Consider the following 16,383-nt stretch of genomic DNA (forward strand, 5'->3'; position numbering starts at 1 on the left):
TATCATTGCTTCTGGAATGAGAAAACCTTTTTTTCTTTTTTTTTTCTTCTCCTTCAAACTATTCCATCGAATTACAAACTAAAGAAAACCTGCTTCTGGAATGAGAAAGCCTTTCTTTTTTTCTGTTTCAAAATATTCTATCAAATTACTAACTAAAGAAAATGTTTTATCAACCTTTTCACTTGCTTCTCGAATGAGTAATCCTTTTATTCTATTAAAAACATTTCTATTCTATTAACCCTTTCGAGCCGACTGTCACATATATGTGACAGCAAGAAACGCGCTCACTTTCCGGCCGACACACCCGCGTGTCAGAGAGTTTTCTCGTTCACCCCCGACCGTCACTTATTTGTGCCAGCGTTTCGGAACGTTTAAAAAATGAAATTTCTTCCAAAAGATGGCATTGTATGTCCATATGGTTTCAGATACATGTAGATTTGACCTTCTACTCAAGATGAAAGTACATTCACGTGGTTTTTAGGGGAAGGAGTGGAGGGGGGGGAATGTTTTATGAGGGCTCTTTATATTAGCACGTGATATTTATTTACAGTAAGTAAGGGAGTTTTTTTTATCTCTCGCTACTTTCGATTTTCGGATTAGTTTTTAGTGGATAATTAGATCCTGTAGGCTTGAATTTTTTTTCTTTTTACCGTTAGAATGTCGAAGCGTCGAAATTTTTTAACTGAGCTGGAAATAGAGGAAATTATGCAAAATATTTAAACTTATTAATATTTATATTACATTTAAACAAGAAATAAATTAAGTAAATAAAGTATCCATAGAAATATATATAAAGCGTATGTCACTTAAATACTCTACGGAACAATATTAAACAATGCGCTGATATTTCGGTAATTTCATGGAATTAGGCTTAACATCAAAAAACCCTCCGGCCCTGGGGAGACACACGCTAGAGAGACTGCCGGCCTCAGCGGTAAGCGCGCTTTGCGTCGCGAAAGGGTGATTTTAAATGGGAATTACCTTTTCTTCAATTTACAAACATTCCGTCCGATTTAAAATTTTTGTTTTATCAACAAATTTGAAAAATTAATCTTAAATATATCTACAATAATAAAATAAAGAGTTTGTGCCAGAACCGTTAGATCAAGCTCATCGAAAATTGGGTGAAAGAGTAATTTTAGCCCCAGTATCGTTCAAAATTTTTAATTATATTGCAAACTGAAATTTTCTCATTGGTTAAGCGTTTGCCGTTGCTTTAGAAACAATTAGACTATTCTGTTTTTTCAAGTATTTTGAAGATGACATCACATTTGCTAGCTTATAGTTTTATTTGATGAAAAAAGAATTAATTGCACGTACTCATATATTTAATTATTTTACAAACTGTCTCAGATAAATTGAATGATCAACATTAACGTTGTAGCAAAGGTGCCGGACTAAGGTACCAAATTTAGTGCTTCTAAAGTTATCTGACACTACGTGTATTTTGTTTTTAGTAATTCTATTAAAAGATGTTTCTATAAAACTGAATAATTGCAAATAAACGGTAATTAAAATAAAAATATATGTAATGAAAAGCAAAATTTATGGAGAAATAATGCTAATTAGCTTGGGAAAAACCCGTGGGAAAAAATCGCCATATTATTATTGACGCCAATGATCTTAAATTAATAGATACTAATTTTATTTTATATTTTATAACTGTCGTTGAACAGTCGACCCGATTTTTGGGTTTAAGACTACTAGTGTTCAACACCGTTAGTTGTAATTTTGAACCCAATTCAGAAGACAAAGGAACTCTAGAGTTCCTAAGCTTAGATTAAGTATTGAGAGAAATTTGTCTTCGTGGAGGACTTCTTGATGGAACATAGAGAGCAGTTGCGTTACATAGAGAGGAAAAATCACGAAAACTTTCCACGGTTAGCCTGAGGGCAAAGGGACTCTAACCCATGATCCGTCTACCACTGAGGATATTTTAAGTTAACACTGTGGTCGGTGCAAGCCGAATGCGGGATTCGTATCGAGCAGCCATTGCCGGGATTCGAACCCGGTTCATCCCGTTGTAGGGTAAACGCTCTATCCCCTGAGCCATCACGACTTAATGTATACTAATTAAAATTTAAAAAAAAAATAGCTTTAGTGCTAAAACCCATTTTATTTGAAAAATGGTTCCAATTCATTTAAGAGAAGAAATCGCCATACTATTTTTGGCGCCAATGATACTTAATTGATTTTGGTAATGGTTATTAATTAAAACAAAAAATAAACTAGGTGTTAAAAAAAATTGAGAAAAGGTACTAAATTCATTCCTATCAATTTTACATCTATGTGTTAATTCCATAGTCGACAATTATCGCTATACATCTACTGGAATACTACAGGACTTAATGATACGCATTTTACTAACGTAGCTGCCAACAACTGCGAATTGTTCGTACTATTGCATTTTTATTTTTAAAGTGGTAATGAATCTTTTAAATTTCTCTTTTAATTCTGCGATTTATACATTTAATTTAATATGATTTTGACCATCACTAAATGCAAATAAATCAATCTTATATATAATAGCCGCTATTGGCAAGCAAGAAGTTTACTGGCCTAACTGCTAATGTAACTGGCATTTGAAAAATAAATATATATAATAGCAAGTTATAGTAAAGCGACGTGACGTCAAACGCATATTCTGCATTTTTAAATTCTGAATTTATGAACTCTAAGTGTGTCTTTACTTCAACTTTGATTCTTACATTTTTCGAATTGCATATCTTGTTCTTTTATTTAATTTTTGCGCTATTGCATCTTAAATATTTGTTGCCGAATTTGACCTAAGCGAATCGTGTATAAATTGTAAATGAATGTTAAGTAAAAATTATTTTATGTGTTTATTCATTCATTTCGATTAGTTTTTTAATTTAGTATTTTATTTAGTTTGCAGACCGACTTTTGAGGCATACGTTTCACTTACGCCATAAAATTCTCTTAACATTAGTTATAAATAATATTTTCTCATTTCATCATTCCTTTTCATTCTAAAAATAAATCTAGATAGATCATAAAACATGTCAGCTGATCAAACCATTTTATTTATAGTACAGTTTACTTTACATTTCATGAACACTTTTTTTATATTTTTTTTTATCTCCCTTTCTTTAATGTGTTACAGATCGATACGTGAAGTTACGACTCAATACTAATAAAAAATTTGCTTATTTACACCGAGTAAAAAATTACGTTATTACAACAGTTTTTAATTTTAACGGGAAATGCACTTTTCTGTTGTTTAAATAAACAACGTTGTATTTTTTCATACAACTTTGCTTATTTAAACATTTCGAAGACATTTTTTTTAATTTTATTTTTGGTATTAGCACAGAAAAGTGAAAAACGAAAATCATTTATTTTTTTGCATTTTTAACCCTTTAGTTTTAGAAAGCAATCTGCGAACGACCAGCGGCTAAGTTGTGTTCTTGAGAAGGGGAGTTCGAATCCAGCCGGTCGAAGACCGTGTAGTAAGCGGTGACTGGTGCGCGTTAAATCTGCCGGGATCTCATGTCCTCCATGTTCCCATAACAAATCATACCTCTAGATCAGGGATGGGCAAACCTTTTCTGGTCGAGGGCCAAAAATCGAGAAAAAAAAGTTTGGTGGAACGTGTAAAACCTTCTAAAATAAAAATTCTAACTTGTAAAATAAAATAAAGTCAATTCATCATTGAACGCATGGCACTCTACATCAACTTTGCATCTTTCAGTTGCCATTTTGGGGTTAAAAAAAATTACCAATAACTCAAAAAAGCAATAGCCATTTTATGCATTTAATAATTTCACCATTATTTATAATGACGTTGTTTATGTGCAATCTTTCCATACGCAGTAAGTGATGTTAGAACTCGCTCCGGCAGAAAAATCCGCTCTTTGGAGCTTAAAATGCGCAGTCTGCCACACGTGAAGTACAATTCGCCTATATTAGATTCCATGTGTCTGCTCCTCGAGAAAGACAAATGCTCGTTGGAGCCAACCTACGGCTATTCTATAAAGTACTTCTGCTTTCAACATTTTACCAATTGAAGCTGTCTGTGCTAACTATTTCCATCAATTTATGTTCTGTAGAACAAAAATAGAGAAAGTAAAAAGGTCATCAGTACTTTGTTAAAAAAGAAAGAGCAAAAATAGCTCTATACAAAGTTGACAAGAAAATGGATATATAATGTATATTGTTTATATTCGCCATGGATCGGCAAGTTAAATTCTGTCCGCGGGCCGGATAAAACCTTCTGGTGGGCCACAGTTGGCCCGCGGGCCGTAGTTTGCCCACCCCTGCTCTAGATACAGAATTGGAGATTGGTTAAAGTCAAAATTACGATCTGCCGGCGAATGAATGGATGTATCAATGAAGTTGAACTTCTCCTTTAAGAGGAAGCCATACCACGGAAGAAAATTCTCCTTTCTCACTAATTTAAAATTTTAAGTGTATAAAAAGTGAATTTAAAGTGCATAAAATTTTCAAATATGCAAAGAAAAATAAATTATGAGGTGATAACTTAGGATTGCGCAACGGAGAAGTTGCTATTCTAATTATTTTAATATAAGTTTTTTTTTTTCAGCAATTGAAACTTGATGACTTAACTTTATGTTTGCCTGAACTTACTTTTTCTGTCTTCTAAATTAATAATGAAAGAGAATTTGCGACGAAAATTTTCTTCCACGGTATAGCGTCCTCTAATCCAGCGGTTCTTAACCTATGGGTCGTGACCCAAAATTGGGTTGCGAAGCATATTTCTTGGGTCGCGCTGAGTCGAACCAAAAAAGTTAGTAATACACCAAATAATAAGTAATACCAACACCTCCTAGAAGAAGTCATTGTGGCTTACTCAGTCTAATTTTGACTTTTTTTTGGGTCGCGACATGAACATATTTCTCAAATTTGGGTCGCGGCTTAAAAGGGCTAAGAACCACTGCTCTAATCTAACAGGCTCTTTTATCTGGTTGATACGAATTCTGCTCCCGGCTCTCACCGACCACACTACAGGCATAAAAATATCCTCAATGGATTATGGGTTAGAATTCCTTCTCCTTTCGGGAAACTAAACTACGCTTTACCAAACTAAACATACAATATTATTATATAATCTATATTACGGAAATTTGTAGAGGAACGCCTATATAATTGACACCTTAAATATATTATTGAAACAATTTTTACATTTATAATTTACAAATTAAATATATATTTTGAAAATAGAAATTTTTTTCAAGAACTATACACTATAAAATAAAATACAACTGATTTAGTAAGATAAGAGGTGATGTTAAAAATCGCACTCGAAGTTGGAAGTGACGTCACAAGGTGGTTGTTAGGCTTTCTTCTCTTGTAGGTGTTGTTAAACCCCTTTCTATGACAACGAGATATTTTTTTATAATTCAGATATTTCGTCTAAGCATGCATTAACATTATTTCCACCAAAACGCTTTTGAAATAAATTCACACGAACTGCTGAATAATAATATACTCTTTATGTTACTGAATTTATAGTAAAAACTATTTCTGACAAGGAATAATATTTTTTTAATAATTCAAACTAGACCCGCTGAATTAGAGAGCCTTCATTCAAACACATGTGAATCACCATTTCTGCATAAAAAGAAATTTTTAATAATTCAACTATTTCAATTAATTTTATTCACAATCTATCCTAAAAAAAATCTATTCATATCCTCGCTGACATTAGGGCTGAATTCAACTGAATTGTCGCAATTACGTGACTCACTTAAGCCAATGAGAAGTCTGTATTTGTAGACATTTCGCATTTTGCGATATGTAAAAATACAGGCTTTTAATTGGCTTAATTTGTCCAACGAAATTGCGAAAATTTGGCTGAATTCCGCACCAGAAAGCCTGGGATTTACGAAACATATATTTTTTTGTGTTCATACGATAGATTAATGAAGAAGCTAACATAAAACTGACGGATTTTTCACTGTATTGATATTTTGTTTTTAAAAAAAACTTCATTAAAGAAGGAAACTAAAAATAAACTTCCTATTCGATTTACGGCCCCCTCTGATGTGGGACCCGGGGCAATTGCCCCGTACGCCCCTACCTTTCTCAGGCTATGGACGTCATTGCATTGGCGTGACTATTTCTTTTTTCTTTTACGTTCCGGGTTTGCCTGTATATATTCGGAATACTCAGTTGTTCTGAATTTAATTTCTATGTCATGTTCTTGCGAAAAAAATGTGTTGTTCATATTTTACAATATCAGATGAAGATATGAATCTTCATCTGATCACCAAATTCAAATTCTCAATCTACCGGAAAAATCAATTTCTTCTACCGGAAGTTGAAACAACCTCTACAAATACCGCCCCCTACCGTTGAGAACATGAAACACGGTGGGGATAGTATATTAACTTCATTTCTATAATGTTCTTATTAATTTAAACATTTCACGTGAACTTATATTAACAGAATTTCTGCCACGCAGTAATACTTTCAATAATTCCGATATTTTTCTCGTGAACTTAACATTGACACCATTTCTGCGATGAAGAAGAGATAGTTTTTAATAATCTTGTGAGATCGGCGTAATGAAGAATCCAATAAAATGCGAATGTGTCACTATTTATTTGTACACATGCCAATCGACGTGGTTGAGCGGCTGGAAAAATACTCTTCTTTTTTTTTCTTCTTTGAGAGAAATTTCTGTTACACAACACACATAAAGTGGCTGGAGATATTTATTGGCTAAAAATAAGATCGAAATGAATTTCTGTTACTTATGGAGTTCTGGATCGATCTCTCTCGCTTTTATTTTCTCGCTCTTAAAACTGTATTTATACCAGAGCAAAAAAATAGAAAAAAAGATTAGGCGTGAAGGGTGTAGAATGCATCAACCATAGAATATTTTACGTGATGAATAGGTATTTTTTGTAACCGCTTCCCTTTGCCAATTCTTTTGAAAAAAAAATGCAAAAAATCAACATATTTGTATTTTTTTTTTTAAAGTTTTACTTAATAAATACGTGAAACTGAAATAAAAATTAATACACAACTTTTAAGTTGAAATTAAGTTTTTTTTTTATGTGTAAAAAAAAAAATTTAATTTACCATCAGTTTACTATCCCGTGTTAACTCGGGCAAATGAAGGAGTTAAGTATTGGTTTTTGTATACGTTCACATCTTTATAATCTGAAAAATTATCTGCATTACTTTCACTTTTGTACGCGAACGTCATTTTTTTACTTTTTTTTCTGTGTAAATTCAGCAACCATCGGTCCCGCACTGGACTGATCGTTAAGACACGGTTCCCAGCAAATCACCGAAGTCAAGCATCACTGGCTACGGTCAGTGTGCGGGTGGGTGACCACTTGGATCAGTCTTCGTAGGGACCGAGGGTATGCGGTATGGGTCCTCGTTAAACTGTTCTACCGTAAAGTGCTCGCCTTCGCTTGCAGGTCGTCGGGCTACCGAAGCGGGGATGCCATCCCCTCTGCAGACGATCAATATTGTGATGGCATGTCTTAGGATCCTCTTCAGGGATGTTTCCCAGATCGCCGCCAATAGGTCATTGTGCAGATCTAGTGCGACGTAAATGAACAACAACATCAGCAACCATCGTGTATACAATCACACAAAACACGTGAACAGTCCCACAATCTAACAGCAAAACTTGGCAAACTTCCAATCGCAGATTATTATTTTTTTTATTTATTTAGTTTTTGTTTCCGGCACAGTAAAAACTTGATAAAACAAAATGTATTGACGAATTCTGCTATGCCCGAGTTTACTCGGGATAATAAATATTTGCAATATATACAACCCGAGTTAACTCGGGATAATCAGGGAATTGCTAATCTCTTATCATTTCAGAATTGCTAATCTCTTATCATTTAACCAGTGTGCACCTTTGTCTGAGCCACGGCGGTGGAATGGCGTCGCCCACGTCATACGAGCACAAACCCGTTTATAGGGCGGGTTACATTCACACAGAAGAAAGGACATAGAACACAGAGACATCCATGACTATGGTGGGATTCGAACCCACAACCACTGACCCCATAGTCCAGTACAGTAAACACTAGACCAGTGATCGGGTGATGAATAGGTGAATGAGTGCTTTACAAAGCATTTCATGCGTAATGTGCAAAAAAAATATTATTAAAATTAAAAAAAAAGTAAGAAGGAAAGAAACGCAACAAAACTAAGTGACTTTTGATTTAATCATTAGATTTTCATAGCTACTAAGCAGCTGTTTATCTATTAATGTAATCGCCATTTTAAATTACAAAATCAAACCCTTTTATGACTAATTTGTGTCAAAGCCTGCTTCCTCTGAATCTGAAACATCCATACATCTGTTCCTCGAAATATGGAGGTAAGGAGGGGGTACAACTTGTAAAATTGGTACGTGTTTGTGGGTGACCCTTTGTGGCTGATAGTTTTATGCAGACAATTGTTTTATGACTCTATTTGTTGTATTTGTGTTCCATAAATGTATTTTCATTAAAAAAAAGAGGAACCAAAACAAAACAAAGAAAAGTAATCTACTGGAGAGTTCGACAACAAAAGCAATGTCATTTCAAATAAATATATACTAGTATAAATATAATTTGTAAGGAGCATTGCATGAATCCCTAACGAGAAAAAAAAAATTAATAAAATGAATGCATTTTGCGAAATAAAAGCAATGCAGAGTGCTATTAAGAAACTATGATGATTAAAACAATGTTTTTCTTTCTATGAATGTTACATTGTCTGGAGCAATAGCACCTGCAATGAGTCTTTCTAATTACATTTTAATTGCATTTCAAACAACGTTTAGAAGTCATTCTCTTGTTCTACTATTTGCGTCCAGAAAATACTCAAACTAATTCTGACATTTCTTTTTCATTTCGCGAGTCTTAAAAATTTCTATCACGCAAGCCGGCATGTTGGCTATCATAAAAATGTTTGCAATAATAAAATAATTAGTTAATAGTCCTGCACTGGACTGATAGTTCAGACACGATTCCCAGCAGATCACCGAAGCCAAACATCACTGGCTGCTGTCAGTGTGCGGGTAGGTGATCACTTGGATCAGTTTACGTAGGGTCCGAGGGTGTGCAGTATTGGTCCTAATTAAACTCTTCTACTGAAAAGTGTGCGACTTCGCTCGCAGGTCGTCAGGCTACCGAAGTGGGGGGGCATCCCCTCTGCTTCAGAGGATCAAAATTGTGATGGCATGTCTTCGGATCATCCTTAGGTATATTTCCCGGATTGTCGCAATAGCCCATTGTAGAGCAGCGATGGCTCAGGGGCTAGAGCATTCGCCTTCCAATGAGGCGAACCGGGTTCGAATCCCAGTCGATACAAATTCCGCATTCGGCTTGCATCGACCACAGTGCTGATGTGAAATATCCTCAGTGGTAGATGGATCATGGGTTTGAGTCCCCTTGCCGTCAGGCTAAGCGTGGGAGGTTCTCGTGGTCTTCCTCCCCATATAGCGCAAATATGGGTTAGCTCCATCAAAAAGTCCCCCACGAAGGCAAAATTTCTCCCAATATTCGATCCAGGAGTTCCCTTGTCTTCTAGATTGGGTTCAAAATTACAAGGCTACGGAGTTGAACATTAGTAGTCGTAAACCCATTAAAATTGCTTCGGCTGTTCAACGACGGTTATAAAAGTAAAAAAATAGCCGATTGTAAAGCTCAAGCGCGACGTAAATGAACTACAACAGCAACAATTAGTTAATAATAAAATAATTAGAAATAAAATAGTTAGAGATAAATGAAAATAAAATATTTATAATAATGTCAATTAAAATGAAATTTATAGCATGCAAAGTTGGGTTTTAAATCCAGGGCCAGATAGAGAAGGTCGCAAATTCCCGTTATGAAAGCATCACGACTCTCTGCCAATTGTATAGCATTCTTCTGTTAAATTGCAGTAATTGGGGAAGGCAGTAGGTTCGATTCCAGCCTTAACCCAGGATGTTTATTTTTCTTATTTATTCGTTTTATTTTTAAATCTGCTGTTGTATACTCGAACGCGTTGTCGAAGTCCTTGCAAAGGTCGTACAAATTATACGCTCATTTGACAACATCACATCACATCATGGTAGCTACATCAATGTATTATTATCAATGATCCAATAATAGAAAGCCATTGTGAAGTTAGATCTAGAGTTGCGTTAGGAATCGAACCCGCAATCTTCACGCTTCAGAGCGTTTGGTAGAAGGAAAATACCGTTTGGTCGCAGAGGTGACGAAGACTTATGAGTCGTTCAAACACACAAGCTTGCTGATTTTTGTATGAAAACTTTAAAGGATAACCGAGAAGAAATAGATTGATTTCATACATAAATGGTCCCGCAGTCTACTAATCGTTAAGACAAGGTGCCCAGCAGATCACCGAAGTCAAGCATCACTGGCTGCGGTCAGTGTGCAAGTGGGTGACCACTTGGATCAGTCTACGTAGGGTCCGAGGGTGTGTGGTTTTAGTCCGCACATCCTCGTTAAACTGTTCTACCATAAAGTGCTCGACTTCGCGTGCAGGTCGTCGGGCTACTGAAGCGAGGGTGCCAGCCCCTCTGCAGGGGATCAAAATTGTGATGGCATGTCTTCGGATCATCCTCAGGGATGTTTCCCAAAATCTCATTGTGCGGCTGTAGTGCGACGTAAGTAAATTACAACTACTACAACGAATCGACTTTGTGAGAAGCACACAATCCTGTACATGTATGTGCAACAATATATCGTTGCAAATGGTCATCAAACGCGCATGTATCAGTACTGGGATGTTGTGAGAATGACCACTGTAATGCGGCTTCGGACTCGAACCTGCATCCATAAGACTTTTTCAATTTCTCCAAAAGCACATGTGACTTCCCGTAGCACTTCAATGAAGGGGGGGGGGGTCGAACATCAGCCGAAGACATTTATTTTATCTGTCAGAGTCTCCAACGATGTTTTTTATTTGAAAATGGGTATATTCTATAAAGTAGTACTCCACATCTTTCAACAACTCCACATCTTTCTATTTTTTTTAATTTCCTACGTTGTTTGTAACCGGTCGAAATCCCCCCCCCCAACTTTTTACGTATGATCTTGGTGAAACCGACATCGTTTGTGTGGAGATGACCCAACCATCCTTTTCTCAGCTGGTTATTGGTGAGCCAGCCACCCATTCACGATATCGTTAAATGCAAACCAGCTGCCAGTCACGTGCTTCATTCGAGTGAATTTTTCTTCTCTCGCCGAATATTCTCTTTCTTCGCGTGCATCCAAGAAGCCAGCAGGTAAGATTCATTCATCCCCAACACAGAGTAAGTCCTATACAATTCTAGTTATCCTTAAAAGTGGGCAGAGCTTATTATTTTATTTGAACTTCTGAATACTTAAGGCACAAACATTTAAATATTAATGGCATATTTGTTTCAAAAAATATTAAATTATAATATCAATTGTAATGCAGGGTGCTCATGATTTTTCCGAATTTTCTTTGCATCATTTATCAAAAACTGGTTATTTTTATCATGATTATGTAAAGTTTTAGAAAATGTTTTGAATTGTATTGATTTTATGTTAATAAATTGAAAACTTTAAACAATAGAAATTTTTTTTTTTTACAGATCCTAATTTTTTTTTTGGAAAGTGATTTAAAAATATTTTCTGAGTGCTTAAAAAGTAATTAAAAGGTGCTTATTTTTTGTTGAAAAATCTGGTCTACGCACCCTGTAAAGTTAGACTTACCTTGCTTTTTATATATTTATTTTTGATGCATATATAAGGTAATTTTTTATTTCTACAGAGTAATTTTTTATTTCTATATATGCTTATGTGATGTCCGATTTCTGTACAGATAATTTGCATTTTAAATGGAGTCTTCTCTTCGTATTCGTTATATCGTAAAATTGGCATTTTTTTTTTTTAAATTTTCGTCTTAATTTATGATCCAATTCACGTTACATTTATGGGTGGTTTTGGTGGCTGGTTTAATATTTGCACATTGCCGTTGTGGTTTGTAAAAAACTGAAAATGCGTTTTTGAGATTATTTTTCCCTAATATGAAAAGTTTACTTTTCTCAGTATTTAACGATTTTTCTTTCTCCTTTTGCTTTGATACAACCAATGATTTTAAAGTTTCAACTGTTTATGTTATTGTTATGTTCTTTAGAAAAGTTTTTTTTATAAATTGGTTTAAGAGCTTTTCTCGAAAACTATCGAAAAAAGATGACTATTTTTACATGGGTTATGGTTGCTAAACAACAGCTTGCCAACATATTTTTATATTTTTAATTTTTGGCATAGTTTTGAGATCGTAAATTAATTTAATGAAATGTTTAGAAACTGCTCTATAAAGTTATTTTTACCTCCAATTTACGTCAAACCTAAATCTGAGTAAGTTATTCATTTTAAGTTTTTATTATACTATAAAATTTAAATTTTATTTTAAATTGATGATATTATGTTGAAATGTGTGCCAATATTCTGTTGTACGAATTTTCTTCTGATTTGTGACAATGAATCTGTTTCGAAATTCATCCGTTAATCGATCCTTCAAATCGAAGTATTTGAATTCGATTAATGAAATTTGAATCTGACATATACCATGGAAATCCTTGATTTTTAATTCTCAAACAAATCATGGTGCTTAACGTTTTTAAAAACTGCTCAAAGGTGCTTATTTTCGTTTTTTAAAAGTCCTCAAAGGTGCTTTTAAAAGTGCTTAATTTTCCATTTTCGAAAAGTCTTTTTTTTTTTACCATGTCTATTCTCGCCATGTATTATGCAAAAGCTTGCTCTTCACATTGTTCTAAATTGAGTCCTCCACGAAGGTAAAATTTGTCCCAATACTCGATCCAGGCGTTTCCTTGTCTTCTGGATTGGGTTCAAAATGACAGGGCTACGGAGTTGAACATTAGTAGTCGTAAACCCATAAAATTGGGTTGGCTGTTCAACGACGGTTATAGAATAAAATAAAATTGATTCAACCGCAATCCATTTCGACGTAACGTCGGTCGGTAGCGTATGAAAGTGCTAATTGTTTCACATGTTTGATGAAATACTTGCGAGTCTGCATGTGCGTCTACAGAGATGGGTTCGGTGAGATTCTTGCACTCTCACGTGCAACTCTGCTGCATTTTGCAAGATATTCTCAATTTCAGGCTTCATTTTCCACCCTCTGATATCGAACCGAATATATAATAGCTAATATAATAATAAAAAAGTTTTTTGTCAGAAACTAGTTATTTTATCATGAACACGTAAAGTCCGTGAAAGTTATTTTGCATTTTGTTAATGTTTATAGTGCATAAAAATATTTTTTGAGTGCTTAAAAAAGTTCTTAAAAGGTGCTTATTTTTTTGTTGAAAGATTTCGCCACGCACCCTGTAAATATTCTTGTATTTCAAAAACATGACTTAAATTGTTTCATTTACGTGACGTTTCATTTCGGATCGTTTTACGATTGCTTTCTACGTTCTTTTTATGCTTTTATTTACGAGTTTGATCATCGTATAAAGAAAACTACTTTATTGTCGAACCGATACAATATCGAAGCTAAATTCGTACTATCACACACTCCCGGCATTGACTTTCAATTCATTCGAAAGAAGGACAAATTCTATTTTCGTTACAAATAGGAATGTTTACCGAACATTTTTTACTCAAAAAATTTATTTCAGCGAGTCTCGTTTTTCATTATTTTCAAACTTCTGTGCGTCAACTAAAATCACATCACAAGCGTGCTCAGACATTTTTAGTCGGTAGTTTTTACACTTTAATATGATTTCTATAGATACCTTTAAAAGTTGACAGTTTCAGTTATTTTCTTCATAATAAAACACTACGGTCAAGGTAGACAAAGACCTACACTCCGAATTAGGTGATCTAAGTTCGAACTCGTCCCCCAGTGAGGACACGGTTCTTAGTAGAACACTGAAGTCAAGCATCACTGATTGCGGTCAGTAAGCGGGTGGGTGACCACTTGGATTAGTCTGCGTAGGGACCGAGGGTGTGCGGTATGGGTCCTCGTTAAACTGTTCTACCGTAAAGTGCTCGACTTCGCGTGCAGGTCTTCGGGCTACCGAAGCAAGGGAGCCATCCCCTCTGCAAAGGATCAAAATTTCAATGGCATGTATTCGGATCATCCTCAAGGATGTTTCCCAGACCGCCGTCAATAGCCCATTGTGCAGTTCTAGTGCGACGTATATAAAGTACCTACTTACAAGGTTCGAATTCATGGATAACTGATGGGCAGAGTTTGCTGATAAATTGTCCAACGCATTCTCTTAATGTAATTTTCACTGAAAAGACTTGCTCTCTTTATGGTAAAAATTTGCTGTGACTGCAGATTTACTTTGCGTTCTTCGTTGTTAATATTTTTTTTTTTATTTAAACTGTGACTGAGGATTACTTCACTTGTACTATAAAAAAAAAAAACCTTAGACACTGCGGTTTTATGGTTTTATGGTTTTGCTCAACCAAACCACTACCATTTTAAAGATAATTTTACTTTTACGGGATTGTTTTTTTCAGTGTTTATATACTGTTCCAGAATACAGATTTTCTTCTAATTTTTTCTTTGACCCACTACGAATCTTGTATACTCTTATTCTAGGAATTTTCTGTTGATAACGTGGGGAAATTAATAATTTGACTAAAACGTTTCTTTCATTTAAAAATTGCTCCATGTTAGAGGAGGGGGAAAAAATCGATTTCATTCTAATCAGTGGTCGGAAAAACTATATATTTGTAGTTGACTACAACTACTTTGTTACGAATGTAGTTGACTATATCTACAACTACTTTTGTGACCACAAACTACTTTGGAATTGTAGCAACTACTTTAAGGAGACGGACTTGCATTAAAAGTAAGGGAATAATTAAGAAATATTTATTCGTGTTTACATGAGCTAGTTTGTTACTCAAACATTTTTTTTTTCGAATTTCTTCATTTGATCTTCAACTTTTTCTGGCTTTTTTCGATACCGAATATTTAAGAAATGCGAAATTATGAAATACTCGAAAGCTTTTAATTGTTTAATGTTCTCTTGTATCCTCTAAAAGATTAAGTACATCGAAAATACGCATTAGCATATTTTATTTTATAACCGTCGTTGAACAGCCAACGAAATTTTTGGGTTACAACTACTAATATAAAACTCCGTAGCCTTATCATTTTGAATCCAATCCAGAAGGCAAGGGAACTCTTGAATCACGTATTGGGGAGAAATTTGCCTCCGTGGAGAAATTTTTGATGAAACTAACCCGCATTTGAGTTACATGGAGAGGAAAACTGCGAAAACTTCACTTGGTTAGCCTGACAGCAAGGGGACTCGAACCAATGATCCGTCTACTACTGAGGATATGTTTCGTCAGCACTGTGGTCGGTGCAAGTTGGATTCGAACCTAGTTCACCTCATTGGAGGGTGAAGCCTCTAAGCCATCACGTCTGTTTCAATTGGATTGAAACATTTTTAAACTCTTTATGGTTTACTATAGGTTTACCTAAAGTCACTTTCCGCAAAACTTTGAGTATTCAAATTGTAATTTAAAATTTATCGTTGAACAGCTGACCCGATGTTGGGTTTACGACTACTAATGTTCAAATCCGTCCCTTGTGATTTTGAATACAATTCAGAAGACAAAGGAACTCCTTCATCATGCATTGAAAGCAATTTTGCCTTCGTGGAGGGCTCATCGATAGAACTATAACCAGCATTTGCGTTACATGAAGAGGAAAACCGCGAAAACCTCCCATGGTTAGTCTGACGGCAAAGGGACTCTAACCCATGATCCCTTACGATATTCTTGCGTCAGCACTGTGGATGGTGCGAGTCGGGTGCTTAATTCGTATTGAAAAGCCATCGCTAGGATTAAAACCCGGGTCACTTTATTGTAAGGTAGGGGTGCACAACCTTTTTCAGTGAAGGGCCACATGCACAGCAGATTGACCAATGAAGGGCCGCATGCCAAAGTGTTTAGACCGACATATTGAAAGCAATTGTTGGTGGTGATTGTTATATAAACATCATTGTTTATATAACACTAAATTCTTTTTGTCGGTTAACCTTGTAATCTCTTTGCAGAAAATACAATACTTTAAAACGTTTAAAATTAGAAAATGCAAAACTGATTACTTAAGAAGGAAAACAGAATTCGAAAATCAGAATCAATTTATCGGAAAAAATTTAGATAAATTGAAATAATTAAAAAACTATGGAAAAATTGAAATTTTTTTTATCACATTACAAAATACAAAAGTCCATTTAAACATAAATTTTAACGTTAATTTTTTTTTCATAGAATTAAATTTCAAATAAATAAATATTCTAGTCATTAATATAAATTCAAGTTAAATACTTTGATTTAAAGAAAGTTTATAGGGTTAAAAATGATTAAAACTAAAACTAAACCCCTTAAGTGGAAAATAAGACTTAGC

The 16,383-nt window shown here is 34.8% G+C and overlaps 1 protein-coding gene across 5 annotated transcripts in view; it reads left to right on the top strand.

Moving 5' to 3' along the window:
- The window catches only part of LOC107440837 (uncharacterized), a 110,612-nt gene that overhangs the window by 15,440 nt on the left and 78,789 nt on the right, over positions 1–16,383 (top strand). Inside the window, exon 1 of one of the 5 annotated variants that reach the window (XM_043050464.2) lies at positions 11,048–11,236. The exons of 3 other annotated variants lie outside the window; for them this stretch is intronic. The gene's annotated coding sequence lies outside the window, so the exon portion shown is untranslated. Of the gene's footprint in view, positions 1–11,047; positions 11,264–16,383 lie in introns of those variants that run through there. One more of the 5 variants, XM_043050463.2, reaches the window with a different exon arrangement.

This window comes from Parasteatoda tepidariorum, chromosome 6 (assembly GCF_043381705.1).
Source record: "Parasteatoda tepidariorum isolate YZ-2023 chromosome 6, CAS_Ptep_4.0, whole genome shotgun sequence".
Classification (NCBI taxonomy): domain Eukaryota; kingdom Metazoa; phylum Arthropoda; class Arachnida; order Araneae; family Theridiidae; genus Parasteatoda; species Parasteatoda tepidariorum.